Here is a 17,610-nt window from a genome sequence, read left to right on the forward strand (position 1 = left end):
AATTAACTTTCTCACCAATTATTAAATAAATCAATTTCCATTACTTATGAAAAAAATAACTTTCATAAAAATGTTACATTTCAAGAAAAAATAAATTAAATTTTCATATTAAACGTTAGAATTACATTTCGACCAATTAAATTCCTTAGAAGATCGATAATTTTCCACATGTGCATACATATGGATTTTAGATTCATTCTCATCGGTAGTAGATCATGACTTACTTGTTTTGGTCCAAAATGATAGGCTTTTATCAATGTCTTTCTCTCAGACTTTTTTTTCTTAAATTTATTTTTAAAGTTGTTTGAATCAAATTTTTATTAAAGAAAAATACAGTGGCAAGATCAGGGGATATGTGAGGGCGAATTCGTATAGAAGTTTACTTTTTCTATTTGATGTTGATTTGAATAAGGTGTTTTAATCTTACTGCATTACTGCTATTAGACATTGATTAGAATATAAAGTTTTTAAACCTATAAATAGATGTAGTCTAAACTCCTCCAGTATCATTCGAATTCGACATTAGTGATTTTTCTCCTCCCCTATTCATGGTTTTCTCTAAAAAAAACATTTCACATAAAATTTGTGTGGTCTATTTTTCTTTTTTTTTCTTTATGATACACCATCTTATCAATGTTGAATTTTAACATTTATATATTTCCTTAGGGAAAGGAATATTTTAATTCGCTAACGTCATTAATCAGGCACGGACGCCTGGTTTTTCACATGGTTTTCATGCTTTTGCTTTAGTTGTACTATGATTTTTTTTTTAAATATCTCCTAAATAATTATTTTTAAAAAATTAAAGTAATTTAATTTTTGTCTATTTTAAAAGTGAGTAATTAAGGACAATCAATTATTATATTAATATCTTTTTGTCAATTGTGCATAATTTTAATTGTTATAATAATAAATTTGGCATCGATATTTACATATTTTTGTTAATGTGATCTTCATTCTAAAAAATTCAACAAATTTAGCCTTAATATTTACACATTTACAAAAATTTTGAGAGTTAAATTTGTTCAAATTTATGTAAAATTGACCAAAACTATTAATGATGTGATTAATTGTATTTGGTTGCTCACTTTCAAAATCGACAGAGATTAAATTGTTTCGATTTTTTTAAAGAGACCAATTTGCTCAACATCGAAATTGAGAGAGGCTGGAGAGGTCTTTGTACCTTTTTTTATTTTTCATCTTTGTTTTACTGTTCATGCTTGGGTTCGGGGGTTGTCTCTTCCAACAATGTCATCTCTAAGGTTCAAACCGACGTTCTCTCCGTAAGAGTGCAATGTGCTTTATCTGATACACTCACGAATGGGGTAAAACTTATAAAATTCCATTCACTGATTGTTTTAGTGAAGATTGCACGAACATAATTTTTGGATGAGATTATTATGGAAATTACACGTTTCGGGCTTTTAATTCAAGTTTAAATCATATTGGGTTCATTTTTTAAGCTTAATTTTTATTATATATGAACTCAATATTGTATTTATTAAGTTTTATTATTTTCTTACTATTTATTCCGAATTTTGAATATATATTAAGTATTTTTAAGCTATTTAGGAGATTAATGTTTCTTAGTCAAATAAGGAAGTTTAGTTCCGTTTGTTTCACTGAAAATGACTCCCGAAAAATGATTTTGGGGAAATAACTTACTTTTTTGGAAAAACAAATATTTCCTGGTATTTGGATGAATCTATAAAATATTTCATATTGTTTGACAGATTTCTTAAAAATATTTCATAAAAGTTGTTTTTAATGAAAACATACATATGAGATTTTATTATATTTTTATTGTTTAATTGAGTTTATTATATATATAAAAATTTATATTATACATTCTTCACAACATAAATATATTTTTTATAAAATATTATAGTGCAGTTTTCTTTTAAGAATTGAAACTTATTTTATAAGGAGAAAATATTTTATAATAATTAATGTCATATATAAACTTAATCATAAATAATGTTTAATTAAAATTTAATTTAAATTACAAATATAATAGTATATATTGACACATTAGAGTTGTAAAGGATAAATGAAGCTAAGCATTATTTAAACAAATACTCATATTTATATAATTAAAATATTCATATTTTTATAGTAGATTAAAATATGTCATAAGTCCTTGTACTCTTCGTAAATTTGAAATTTAGTCCATATACTTTTATTTTTAGGTTAGTCATACTTTTTAGATATTAAAATTTAGGTTCAGTTGTTAGCATTATTAAAAATATTTTGTTAAGTTCATGTTAATTATTAGTTGCATGAATACTGAGTATTTTTTTATTTAAAAATGTGACATCAACAAAATTAAAAAAAAAATTAATTAACAATTAGACTTGATTTTCAAATCTGAAAAGTAGAGGGACTAAATTCTAAATTATGAAGAGTACATAGACTTATGACATATTTTAGCCTTTATACTACAAAACATTTTACTATTAATATATTTATAACTGTAATATATATTTATTGTTAAAATATTAATATAGAATATTTTTTAAAAATATATGAAAAAAATTATTTTATACGACGGTTTTGTTGTTAATATGGAAATTTTAATTTAGCTGACATAGATCTTGGATTATATTTTAATCATTCACTACACCAAAACAGGTTTTTAGCGGCGTTTTTTTAAGCCTTTAGCAGCGCTTTTTAGCGCCACTAAAAGTATTTGCGGCGCTTCCTAAAGCGCCACTAAAATTGCCGCTAATGACAACGCCACAAACATTTGCGGCGTTTATTTTTAAAAGCGCCGCTAAAGAACATGTTCTTTAGCGGCGCTCTTTACACAAACGCCACTAAAGGTCATGTTCTTTAGCGGCGCTCTTAACACAAACGCTGCTAAAGTTCATGTTCTTTAGCGGCGCTTCTAACAGAAACGCCGCTAAAGCTAATGTTCTTTAGCGGCGCTTTTTACACAAACGCCACTTTTGTTTGGTTGTTTTTAGCGGCGCTTTTTTAAAAAACGCCACTAATTTTGGGGTTTTTGAAAAATACCAAATTTTTTTTCAACCCTCCTGTAGCAACAAATCAAAAGCAACTAAATCTATACCAGCCAATAGTAATAAATTTATATAATATTTCAAATTAAACGAATAATATAATATTAATATCAATATTCTATTATTTTCACAAAAATGTTAAAATGATAAAAATATTTATACAATACACTATGACGACGGAGGTTGGGAGTGCTGAAACATCTTCATCATACTCTGAAGCTGTTGTTGGAGTTCGTCGTACTTTCTGTTCTGCTCTACTTCTCTCGCTGCAGCCTCTGCTTCTCTGGATGCCGCATCAGCTTTAAGTTGTCGCTGGAGTTCTTCATATTTCTTTTGAACATCTGCTTCTCTCGCTGACGCATCTGCTCTAAGTTGTAGCTGGAGTTCTTCATATTTCTTTTGAACTTCAACTGTGGTCGCTTGCATCTGAGCCATCTGGTCTTTTAACCTCTGAACTTCAGCTTGAGCCTGACTCCCCGAACGCATGTATTGCTGCGAGCTGGATCCAAAATATTGGGTTGGGCTAACAAAAGATCCTTAAAATCGAACCCGGCCATACCTTTCAGGACCCATAACTTCAGTAATAATCCGGTTATCAATGTCTTCAAGATGAACAAAACTATCACTAGAAGCAATCGCTTTGTACTCCGCCTTTTTATTATTTAGTTTCTCCTAATAAATAAATCACATATTTAGGAACACAATATATATTAAAAAACAAATGCAACACAAGTTAACAATAGTAGCATTACAAGCAATGAATTAAACTATTAGAAAATCGTATTAAGTAAACGTACAATTATTTCTGCAGCTTCAGGAGTCATAGGAGATCCATCTTTCTTCTTATGTGTAATCTCAAAAAGTTGAAGGCGTCTAACTTTTTGACCGGACGACCGTTCCTACAATATAGTAGTAAAAATATTATTTAATGGAAAGTAACACATATTTGACAGTATTAAAAAATTAAAAATACCTCAGCCTCAGCTACACAAGCAAAACTTTTCGACCCGGCTGTGTGCGTGAATTTTTGTTTCTCCCTGCTGTTTTTTCCAACCCGTTCACGATCCTACGTTATGAAATTATTAGTACGTAAATAGTAAATACAATAAACCAAAATAATTACAAGAGTTTAGAAGTACATCATACCTCGCCTTTCTTCGAATGCCAAAATCTAACCGCATCTTCCCATTGGTACCTCAGCATACCCGGAGGGACATTTTGCAATTTCTCATCGAGGGTTGTTTTTACCTTATAATAATCTCTCTTTAAAGTACTTTTATGGTCTCTCCATCTTTTTCCCAATGCCTTCTTTACATAGGCATCCGAGACCTCTAAGGCAAACCTCGCCTACAAAGAACACAAGTTAAGAAAGTAAATATAAGTGAAACTAATTCCCAAGTATTACAGATGACATTAACATTTTGTTACCTTAATATTATCGAGGGCTTGATTTTTGTTACTATCGGGAATTTGATGCCATGAGTCGTAGTTGATAGGCAACATATTCGCATTTCGTGCTAAAATGCCCATGTATCCTGCTAATAGTCGAGCTTCTGTTCCAACAGGCTGACCAAAACTGTTTCTGCATACTTTGACACGCTCGACTGGATCTAACTCGTACAACTCGCTAAGTAGCGTACGACCTCGACCTTTGCGCGTCCTACCATTTTCAGCTGAAAAATGGTATATTATAATATAAGATTTTGAAAAATAAACCAATTACAAGTCAACACGTATGTAAATTAAATGTAAAATTACTTTGAACTTCTGTAGGATCCTCAGGTATAATCGGAGCATTCGAAGATCCAATTCCTGTCTATTCTTCACTATTTATTTCTGCCGAGTTTTGAGAACTTTGAACAATGCCTACCTCTCGCATTTTTCTTCTGGGCATTTTTTCTGCAATACATATAAAATAGTTGAAAACTTAGTAACTAATTACAACAGTAACAGCGAATATCAAATAGTCGAAATATATAATAAGACCAAGATTTAAATTATGATATACACATAATTAAACAATAGTATATTCTTACTACATCATTATTCGTAAATATCTTCATCTGCATCCTGGCGAACCCATTGAAATTGCGTACTAGTACTAGGGATATTTTCGTTTAAGTGTTGTTCCGGAAAGGGCAAAGTTTTTGATCTATCATCGATATTATCTCTACTTCCACTGCCCATGTCAAACAAGTCTCTAAGGATGTTATGGAGTACAACGTACCAACACTCGTCGGTTGGATCTTTTGAGTAAAAAACTTGTCTAACTTGAGATGAGAATACATACGGCTCATCTATCAGTTGTTGTCTTGTGTGAATCAATCGAGCGAAGTTGACCATTGTAAAACCAAATTGATCTTGCTTAATTCCACGAGCAGTATTAACATCGGCCCAATCACCTCGAAATAAGACAACTTTCCATTTGCCGTAGTAATCTAACTCAATTATGTCAGTAAGAAGTCCGAAATATTCCACATTTCCCTCGACAGGATTATTGTCCCTAGCACTAGCATAACTTGTAATTGAGGAATTAACAACTATTCCACAATTTTGCGTTCTCCTCAATCTCTCGCAATATTTTGTATGAAATCTGAATCCGTTGATGAGGAACGCACTATATCTTTTAACCACTCGATTTGGACCTTGGGAAAGCCATTTAACTTCGTCATTCACATTCTTCCCAGTCCAAACCTATTGAATGGAAAGTAAACTGAGTAATTCAAAATGTAATGAGAAAACATTATTATTTTTAAATGAAGCTCCAATTACATACCGTTTGGCTTAACCATTCATGAAAGGTTTCAGTGAACAACTTATTGATATCTCGATGTTGTGTTCTTCGGGAGTGCGAACGAGATCTCAATATTTGTTTGTACTCACTATGTTAAAAAATGTTAACTTTGTTAGAAGATAAACAATTTTGGATTGATGAATATTTATCAAATTTCTACAACTTACTTCCGTAATGGTTCCATTGATTCATGGTAAAACAGAACATATCGATGTGCTTGTACCCACGATAACTTATAAGTGTATTATGTAAGTTATTATTTAAGTTAAGGTATAGTATCACGGTAACTTATAAGTGTATTTAACTTATTTGAGTTCCACCACATAAGGGATATTTATGTAAGTTATGTAAGTTATGTATTAAGTAAATTATGTAAGTTATGTATTATGTAAATTATGTAAATTATGTATTAAGTAGGTTATGTAAGTTATGTCTTATGTAAGTTATGTAAGTTATTGTTTTTGTGTATTATGTAACTTTTTTAATTTATGTAGGTTATGTATTGTTATATAAGTTATTATGTAGGTTATTATGTAAGTTTTTGTAAGTTATTATGTACGATATTATGTAAGTTAGGATATTATGTAGGATATATAATTTTAAAATTATATGTATTAAAACTATATATAAATATTAATAAGTTATGTAGAACCAAGTATTATATATTTAAATGTTGTAAATTATGAATTATGTAAATTATGTAAAATACGTAAGTTATGAAATTTGAACTTTAAAAAAATATTTTAAAAAATTGGTGATTAAAATAAATTAAAATATTTAAAATATAACTTTAAATAAAATTTATTTAATTAGGTAAATTAAAAATAAAAGAGAACAAACCAAAATATATTTTCCTAATTAAAATAGCATAAAATAAATAAAAAGATAATGAAAAAGGAAAACATATAAATATTTTAATAGTTTTGGACCAATTTATTTATCCATGTTAATATTAGTTACACATTTAAAATGGGATTTTGGAAATGAAATAGTTGACAAATGGAAGAAGATTTAAAGAGGGTATCATAATCGATATGAATGAAAGTTAAATGTGAAAAGAAATTAGATTAGAAAAGGATACTCCCAATTTTATACAATTATGTAATTTAATTATTTATTTAATTTGGGTCATACGAATCCTATGCAGTAACTGATGCTGTAAGTAATGGCAATGGTGATGGCAGGGACATGAAAACATTATATTTAGATTCCTTTAGTAAAAGTATCATCAATTAGTCCCTATACATTAATATACAAAATCTATACAAAATCAAATCAAATATTCCACATTATACTACTGTCTAAATTTGCTCCATTATCTGAGACATTTTTCCCAAAATATTTATGGTATTTGGGTGAATTAAATAAATGTGCATTCTTTCCTTAAATAAATTAAATAGAGACTTGTAATAGATGAATGATTATATATTAAAAAAGAAGCGGCAGCAGCAGCATGCACCACCATAATACCACCATATCAATTAGTCCAAATAATTGAAAGGAAATCCAACAATTAAATCTATACATAATCGGAGCCCCAAAAGATTAAATTTTCAGAAATCATCATGATAAAACTATTATTGATTAGAATTTTGAACTAAAAGGTACCTTAATAATTTCAACAACCTGGACTACTCCACTCTCACTAGCAAACATAGGCTGCAGTCAGAAAAATAGTATTTGTTGAGTAATTTAAAGGGAAAATGCATATAAATAAGCAAATAAATTTTGCAACGAATCGTGTACCTACCCAAGCAATATTAATTCAGGTGTATTCGGTTGCACCAAATATTAATTCAGGTGCTCGATAGTACCTAGAACAGATGTAAGATTACAAGATTAGCACATGAAAATATTATGTAAGTCAGTTGAACCAAATATAAAACTTTATTAATATCACTACCATTCCACAATTCGAAGATTAAATGCCAGCTTTAGTTGAGCCAATATAGTTGCAGGAGGAGCAGGAAGCAGTAACTGATTAAATGCAGCAGAGGGCTGCCGACAATTCCACAAGTCAGAATATATACAAGAATACAAAAAATATTATAGAGGATAAAACTTAGTCAAATCTAAGGGTAGAAAACTACTAAGATAAAACTTAGTCAAACGAAAATAGTATTTGTTTTCGGTAGTTCGGTGCATAAACAACTGCAACTTCAATAATAATTCCCATTAACATATAAAATAGACATACAAATGCCTCTAGTTTTATGATATACTTAGACCTACACATGGTAAATAACAATAACCAATAACAAATAAACAGTTTTACGATTTCCAAAATACAAAATACAATTAGAATATAGGGCACAGAAGTTTTTAAAAGATGGAATCCAAATTCATAGTTTATCAACCCAAAGCCGCACTCCTGCAGTAACTGTTGACTGTTCTTTTTTATAAATAGAACCAACAATTTCCTTAAACATCAGCAAAATAATTACATTAAAGCAGAAAGCAAGGCACCATGCTACAACTTACTTGAACCTTTCTTGTCATTTTACCGAAAATTAAATATAAGAGGTTTGACTTTTGTCCACAGATGCTTATAAGTGTTTCTAAGGTGTTTTTAAAATTTAAAAAAAATCAAATTACAATTCAATTTTTAAATCGTAAAAGTATTAGGTTTTTGATAAAATTTACTCAAAATTGATCTGCGTCTTAACCTGCTCTAAACTTATAATATTAGATGAACTATATTTTTCATTGCAATAAAAATAAACTTTTAGTATGAAAGGATTGTTGTAGATAATAATTTAATTAAGTACAACATTTAACTAATTAAATGCAACCAATATTTATAACAGAGAAGGGATTATTATAATGATAATACTAATTCAACAAAAAATTAAATTAAAATTCTATACTACCGGGAAAAAGAAGGAAGAACACTTACACCCCAAAATCGAGAATAAGCAAGGGGTCGAATGCTCTTGCAGGAACCAGAATAGAGTAACGGCGTTGTTCCTGTCTTGTATGCGACGCAGTTCCAACACCTTCGGGTTAAAGATTCGAGCTTTACGGCGGATTGGAAGATTTAAATTTTGAAAGGAAACAGTTTCGGTTTAGGAGAAATGGGAAGTAGCATGGACGAACCGGATGAGAAATAATGGGATTTGGGGAATTGGGGGTTTGGATCACAATAGGATTGCAAGTTTCGGGATTGGGGAAAAAAATTTGGGGAAGAATAACCTAGGGAAATTTAGGGGAAACAGCGAAAGGAAATTGGGGAACTTTTGTCGATCGGGTAAATCTAAATTGGGGGAGAAAGTAAAGGAATTCGGGGTTAATAAAACGACAACGTTTAGGTTAGTTTAATTAAATTTTGTGGCGTTTCTTAATAAGCGCCACTAAAGCATAAGAAAAACGACACCGTTTGGGAAACTATTAAAACCTATTTGTGGCGTTTTCTGCTAAAGCGCCACTAAAGCATAGTCCTTTTACGGCGTTTTACAAAAAACGCCACTAAAATTTTGCATCAAAACGTACCGTTCCGCAGTATCAAGCACAAATTTTGCAGCGCAATTTAAAAAAACGCCAGTAATTTCTATCCTTTTGCGGCGTTTGGTAAAAACGCCACTAAGAACACAGATCAAAACGCACTGTTTTGCCATTTCTGAAACAAAGTTGTGGCGTTTTCTATAAACGCCACTAGTAACAAAATTTAAAACGTCATCGTTTTGCATACTGTGACATATTTGTGGCGTTTTTTACTAAAACGCCACTGATGCATCAACACTAAAATAAAATCAATTCCACATGTCTTTTTTAATAAACACTAAAATAAAATTATTTCTAAAAAAAGGGAAATTATAAAAATACATATATAAATTGGTTTTCCTGTAGAAATTCAAATAATTCCTTGTAAAATCCAAGTTTGTACCTATAAAATCCAAGGTTTCCCTTGACTTTGGTTCATTTTTAGGCATGAGGACTTGAATTCGATCCTGAACGATTTTATTTTTGATTCTGAATCATAAAAAAATAAAATTGAAATTAAAGCCAAAACATAAAAAATAAAATTGAAAAAAGATAAAATAAGATATTAAAATGAAAACTTATAAAAATTGGATTACCGATTGTATAATTTACCTTATTAATGCCATTTTAAACTTAAACTAGATTCATCCCTATTAAATTATTATTTTTCATTTCATTTTTATATTATAAAAGTATACATATATATAAATACAAAACAACTTTTAAAATTACTCTCCATATATTCAAACAAGCAGTAAACATTCAAAATCGGGGAAATCTGACATGGGGGAAATTAAAGGAAATTCAGGGTTAATAAAATGGCACCGTTTATGTTAGTTTTAATTAAATTTTGTGGCGTTTCTTAATAAGCGCCACTAAAAGCATAGGAACAAACGGCACCGTTTGAGAAACTATTAAAACCTATTTTGTGGCGTTTTCTGCTAAAGCGCCACTAAAGCATAGTCCTTTAACGGCGTTTTACGAAAAAACGCCACTAAAATTTTGCATCAAAACGTACCATTTTGCAGTATCAGGCACAAATTTTGTGGCGCAATTTTAAAAAACGCCACTAATTTCTATCCTTTTGCGGCGTTTTGTAGAAAACGCCACTAAGAACACAGATCAAAACGCAACGTTTTGCCATTTCTGAAACAAATTTGCGGCGTTTTCTGTAAACGCCACTAGAAACACAAAATCATACGTCATCGTTTTGCATACTGTGACATATTTATGGCATTTGTTACTAAAACGCCACTAATGCATAAACACTAAAATTAAATTAATTTTTGTCATTTTTTATAAACCTTAAACCGTTACAGCCATAAACAATAAGACACTAACAATTAAAAACTATACCATAAACCATACCCTAAATCGTAAACCCTAAATCCAAATAACAAACATTAACCACTGAACCTAAAATACTAAACACAAAATGTACCCTAACACCCTAAACTTTAAACCATAAATATATATTATAAGTTACAATTAAAAGTAATTAAAAAGAATCTTATTGCTTGTTTGAACCCTAAAATAACTTTATATTTTTATCAAAATCCCTAACCCTTAAACCCTAATACCCTAACCGGCCCTTAAAACCATAATTAAACACTAAGACTCTGACTATAAAAACTAAACTCCAAACAACAAACTTTAAAACACTAAATCACAAACCCAATATAACAAACCCTAAACCATAAACTATAAAACCCTTAAACTACATACTATAGTAAACATAAACCTTAAACTATAAAACCCTTAAACTACATACTATAGCCCTTAAACCACCAATTAAACCCTAAACCCCAAAATTTATAATCAATATTAAGTATTGCTTCCACAATTTTTTATAAACATATATAAGCTTTTACATTAATATATATATCTATGTATATACATGTACATCATGTTTATAAACATATATAAGCTTTTACATTAATATATTTTTTTGAAATTTTTAGGGGTTTAGGGTTTTAAGAATTATGAATTTAGGGTTAAAGGGTTTTGAGAAAGCCATATGGCCGGCGTCGATTTTAACAGCTTAATGGTAACTTAAATGAAAACTTCTAATTTTAATTAATATAAATAAATCAATTAAATAATAAATAGGTAAATAATTTATTTGCGGCGCTTTCCAAAAATGCCACTAAATGAAGAGCATTAGCGGCGTTTTTTAAAAAAGCGCCGCTAAAGGCCTGAGAATTAGCGGCGCATCAATAAAAACGCCGCTAAAGCCCAGAACATTAGCGGCGCTTAATTAAAAACGCCACTAAATCCCAGAACATTAGCGGCGCTTACATACAAACGCCACTAAATCCCAGAACATTAGCGGCGCTTACATAAAAACGCCGCTAAAGCCCCCGAAAAGTCAGAAAACGGCGTCGTTGGGTTTCGATTTTTGCGGCGTTTCTTTTAAAAACGCCACTAATTATATTTTTTGTGGCGTTTTATATGAAGCGCCGTTATTTCTCGTTTTTTAGCGGCGTTTTCTATCTAAACGCCGCAAAATGTGCCGCTAAAAGCCTGTTTTGGTGTAGTGATTAACCCTTGGTTGTGGATAATCACATTAGATTTGAATTGAATCCAATAAATGGGTAGTAACGATATTTATATTAGGGGGCTTTAATTTGATATTCTAATCACAATCATTTCATAAATAATTCAATTATAAATTTACTAATATTACTAATATGTATTTTGTTTTTAAAAGCAGGCTAATGCATATATAAATATATATATTTTCATTTCATTCCGTATTAGATAAAAATAATATGTTTTTTCAAATTATATTTGTCTACCACCGTTGACTGACAGTCAAACATTGAGAGAACAAATATTAAACAAATAAAAAAATTATTCCTTTGAAGTGGCTTCTTAGTTCTTACATAGCCTATTCTTTTCTTTTTTACCTTATGAAACGCATTTTCTTTTCTTTTTTCCTTTCCTTAACCTTCACAACAAACAATAATCGATTGTTTCTGTTTTTTAAAATCTTTTATTTTAATTAAATATTTTTGAAATTTAATATTTTAGTCACTCCTCTATTAAGTCATTTTTTATTTACATATAATAAATTTATCCCTTCAATGTTTATAGATATTATCATTTTGTCATAATTCTAAAAAATTTAACAAATTTAACCCTCAACTTTACACATTCTATCAATTTAGTTTTACTTCTTAAAATTCATAAAGAAAAATTAAAGCATATTTTAAAAACAAACATACAAAATTATAAATAAATGAATACTCGTTTTTCTTACATGAAATTTATTTATTAAAATAATACTTTTATAAATATATTTTTAAAAACCAACAAACAAGTCTTAAACCAAATTAAAAGTTTTCCTTGTTTAATTTATTTAATAAATAACCAATTTTATTATACATCTGGACTTACTCCTCAACCCTCATCAAATTTATCGAGCACAGGTCACTGTATTTACCTACAACCACTAGCACCAATAACCCTTACTCTGAATTTCTCGATTTGATCTTTCATAATTGATTAATGAAAATTAGGCTCTTTTCGCTACTTACAAAGTTTGTATTCGACTACTTTTGTGTCATTTTCGTTAATTTAAAAAAAATAGTTTTTAGTTTTAATCGAATAAAATGAGCTTATTGTGATGTTTTATTACCAATTAGGTAGATTCGAGGGCCTATAGTAAAACTAACAAATTAACCGAGTGTGCAAGAAACAACCAAAGCTAAGAAGTCAGTGGCCTGGTTTGAATGTCAAAACATTCAGCATGGAAGCCGCAACATTGGATGTTGCCCCACACTTAGCTAAATTTTCAACCAATATTTACAAGGCAAGCTCACTTGTCTCAAAGTCACAACATAGGAGGAATAAAGTCGCGACATTCAACCCTATAAGAGTCCATTTTCAGTTGTGTCAGAAATAGTGGTTTTGATACCACAATTTCGACTAGTGAGTCAGTGTTTTTTATTTCTTTAATATTTATAGGGTTATTATAGTGTCGTATTAAAATTTGGTTAAAAAATTTTAACGTTTAGATAATTAATTAAGTAAAAAAGACTAAATCGTAAAATTTGTAAAATTTAATTGTTATTAGTTGTATGTGTTAAATAGTTACAAATTAATGGTTGGGGGTTTATATAGCAATTATACCTAGTATTTTTAAGTTGATATTTATGGACATGCATTTTATATAGGTTATAAGTTAATGGTAAGGTTAAAAATGTAATTAAATAATAATTATAACTTAAACAAAAGATGAATAAACTATCATCTTCATCTTTCTTCGCTTGGTAAAATTGAATCCCCCATTTTTGAGTAAGGATGCTTTCGTCCAAGCTTCAAACCACATGCATGGTATGTATTTCAAGTCCATTTTTAGTGATTTTTATGTTTTTGAGATCGTTGTAGCTTAATCTAGTTAATCCAAAGACTAATTCGTAAAACTGTTAAATATTTTGATTTAAGCCATTGATGAATTTTTTATGTTTTTGAAGTTTAATGATAGATTTATAAGCTTGGTGGTTAAATAAGAATATTTTGTAAAGTGATTTTAGTTAGTTTTGAATTAAGGACTTAATTGTTATAATCTTGACATTTGCATGGTTTAATTGCAAAATTCAGTTGTCTAGTGGCTATAGAGGGACCATATTGAATTTAGCACTAGTGTTTTTGGGTTAATTTTGAAATTTTTGCAAGTTTTGATATAGGGACTAAATTGCATAAAGGGTAAAATTTTAGGGTAAAATTATAAAATGATAATAAAAGGGCTTATATGCATAAGTTTAATTCTTTAAGTTTTTTAAATGGTTAATTGAATTAAAATTATTACTTAGATCAAGAAACAAATCAATTGGACAATAATCGCGGAAAATGAAAGTTAGCGGAGTAATCATCAGTATTGCATTCATTGCCCTTTTTTATTAGGTAAGTTTGTTTAGTGATTAAATTGATTAGTTGTTTTTATGAATAAAAAATAATCCATATATGTTTGTGATTGAATTCATTTGTTAGTAAATGTTTAATGATGAGGTGGATCAAGTTGCAATGATATTATAATTGTAGGTTATATTTGAAAATGTAAAACTATATGGTTGAATACATGTGATTAGTTAATGTTTGAATAATTAAATGAAATGGATTTGAATTGTGGCCCGTATGAACCTTGTGAATGCTTAGGATACAAGTGACATGTCATCAGGGTTATTACCATTTTGGGTATTGGTCTTGGATGTCCTACCAATGGCTAAGATCCCGTATTTGTTGCAGATTCATCATAGCTCGTATGAGCAGACCCATTTCATAGCTTGCGTGAGCATTTATAGTCACAGCTCATGTGAGCATTTATCGTCAGAGCTTGTGTGAGCATTGTTCTCGCATATCCAACGCTATTTCATTATGGGTCATCGGGTGAAAACTGAATAAATAGGAATGGTTACATGAAATTGTTATACAAAATGGTTATATGGAAATAGATATATGAAAGGGAACATTTGAAATGGATACTTGAAATGAATATGTGAAATGTTAAATGAATAAGTGATGGTTGAATTGTAACAGCCCGTTTTCAGTGAAATCGGAATAGTGGTTTTGGGACCACAAATTCGAAGTCAAAAAAAATTAGTTTATTATTATTTTATGGTCTACAATATGATAGAAATATCGTATAAAAATTTAGTTAAAAAAATTTACCGTTTACATGTCTAATTTGATAACAATGACTAAATTATATTAAGTGCAAAGGTTGAGTTCTAATAGCTAAAATTATTAAATAACTATAGAATTTTAAATTGGAGGTCCTTATATAGTAAATAGGCCATTAAAGTGGTTAGTGGATAAGTATGAATAGTCATCATTGGAAATTTAATAATTTATTTAGGTTAATTTTGGAAAATAGTGTTTCAAGTTATAATAAATAAAATAAAATAATCTATTTTCATCATCTTCCACCAAAAATTAAAATAAGAAAGAAAGAAAGAAACCTAGCCATGGAAGCTTGAATTTCGACAAGCTTATTTTGCTCAATTAGGTATGTATTTTTGTCTCAGTTTTCATGATTTCTATGTTTCCAAGATCGCAGTAACTTAATCTAGCTAGTTCGAGGATTAATTTGCAAAACTATTAAAGTATTAGAGTTTTGCTATTGATGAATATGCTTGAATTTTGATGTTAGAAAATGCATGATTGTTGTTAGATAAACAATTTTTGTAAAGAGAATTTTGATGAAATTATCAATTAGGGATTAAATTGAAAAAGATGATAAATTTATGGTAAAATTTGTGAATTTTGTGAAATATATGGGCTGCTATTAATATGTATAAAAATCGACTAGGCTTGAGTAATTATTAAATTGTATGAATTTTATTTTACGAGCCTAGGGACTAAATTACAAAGGAATTAAAAGTATAGGGCGGTAATTTTTCCAAAATTCCATATTGGATTAAATTGAATGAGAATTATATTGAAATGAGTTAAATTTATTCATATAGATCTTGTCAAACCTCATACAGAGTTAGATCGAGGCAAAGAGAAAATATCTTATTAGTCGCCTTCATATCTGCATACACTTGTCGAGGTAAGTTCGTGTAATTAAATTGTACATTTATATGTATTAAATTGAATGATTGTTTGTGAATTGTATAATTTCCATGAATAAATATCGATTGTATATTCAACAATTTTCAATCCCCGTTTGAACCTTAGGAATCTGTAGGATACAAATGAAATGTCATTAGGGTCACCGATTCCAGCTCTTATGAGCTTCCCGATACTCAGCTCGCATGAGCTTCCCGTTATTTAGCTTGGATGAGCTTACCGTTTACAGCTCGTATGAGCAAACATGTACATGACTTGACGAATTACAGTTCAATACACTTCTCGTCTACTACCCGTGTATCTAACGATATTCTAAATGGTTCAACAGGCACAGTTCTGTTACGAGATTATATGAGTTTGAGATGAACTATTACTGGTATTTACATGAAATACTAAAAATGTGATTACTTGATGAATTCATTCATTCATGTGTGTTGGATATTATATATGATTTTCATGGCTAATATGTTGGTGATCATGTGTTTAGGCTTTTCGCCAAATTGGTTAAGATATGTTATATTTGCTTACCTATTTTATGAATATATGGTAAGTTAAATTCTGTATTATACGAACTTACTAAGCTTAAATGATTACTCTGTGTTATTTTTCGTGTCTTATAGCAATTCGGAAGCTCGTTCAAGTTCGAAGCTAGTCGGAGTTATTTCACACTATCCTTCGATCCTTTTGGTACTTTCAGTAAATTAATTTCGGTTATAATGGCATGTATAGGTTATTTTGGCCAATGTTGGCATATAAATGTTTTGTTGAGATTAGCCACTTGAATGGCTTGTGTTTAATATATTTTGATGTGTATATAAGTGGCCATATCATATTTGATGTGTGTTTGATATGGTAGAATGAAAGAAAGTAAAATGTGGTTTGAATATGCATATATGTATTTGGTCATTTAGGTAAGTATGAATACTTGGTTGACATGTTTTTAAGTTGTCAGTTGAGGTGCTTGAGTACATATTAGTTGTATGTGGCGATATTTTATGCTTAAAACTTGTTTTTGGCTTGTGTTGAATGTCTTGTTATTACTTGTTAATGTGAAAAAATGTTGAGTTAGGTTGGTGTCAAATTGGGTGAGAAATATGGCTTAGAATTTGGCCTATTTTTGTCCACACGGGTAGAGACATGGGCTTATGTCTCAACTGTGTGTGACACACGGCCAAGTGACACGGTCGTGTGTCCCCTTTATCTTTTAAATTGCACAAGTCAGTATGCTCAAATGGCCTAGCACACAGGCGTGTAGCTTGGCCGTGTAACCTAAGTCAGGGGGTTACACAAGCACGTGCACGGGCTGAGACACAGCCGTGTGTCCTTATTTCAAATGCCCACACGGCTTGAGACATGGGCGTGTCTCCTAACTGTGTGTGTCACACAGCCTGACCACACGGTCGTGTGTCCCTTGCAGCTTTGAAAATTTTGGTCATTTTTGTGAGCTTGGTTTGATAAGTGTTAACGTGCAATGGCTTTGTTGATAAGTATATACTTGTGGGTTGATGATTTATGAATGTGAATTTGTATATGCATTATATATTATTTGAGGTGTCAATTGAGGACATATTTGTTAGGCACTTAGGTTGAATGTTATTTGGTATATTTTGGCATGTTTCAATGTATTTTAGATAGGTTTAAGAAATTGTAGGTGAAATGACTTGGTTTTGAAGGCATTTTTAGGTGCACACGGCCTACGACACAACCATGTGTCACACACAGTCGTACGACACAACCATG

This window comes from Gossypium hirsutum, chromosome D11, assembly GCF_007990345.1.
Source record: "Gossypium hirsutum isolate 1008001.06 chromosome D11, Gossypium_hirsutum_v2.1, whole genome shotgun sequence".
Lineage (NCBI taxonomy): Eukaryota > Viridiplantae > Streptophyta > Magnoliopsida > Malvales > Malvaceae > Gossypium > Gossypium hirsutum.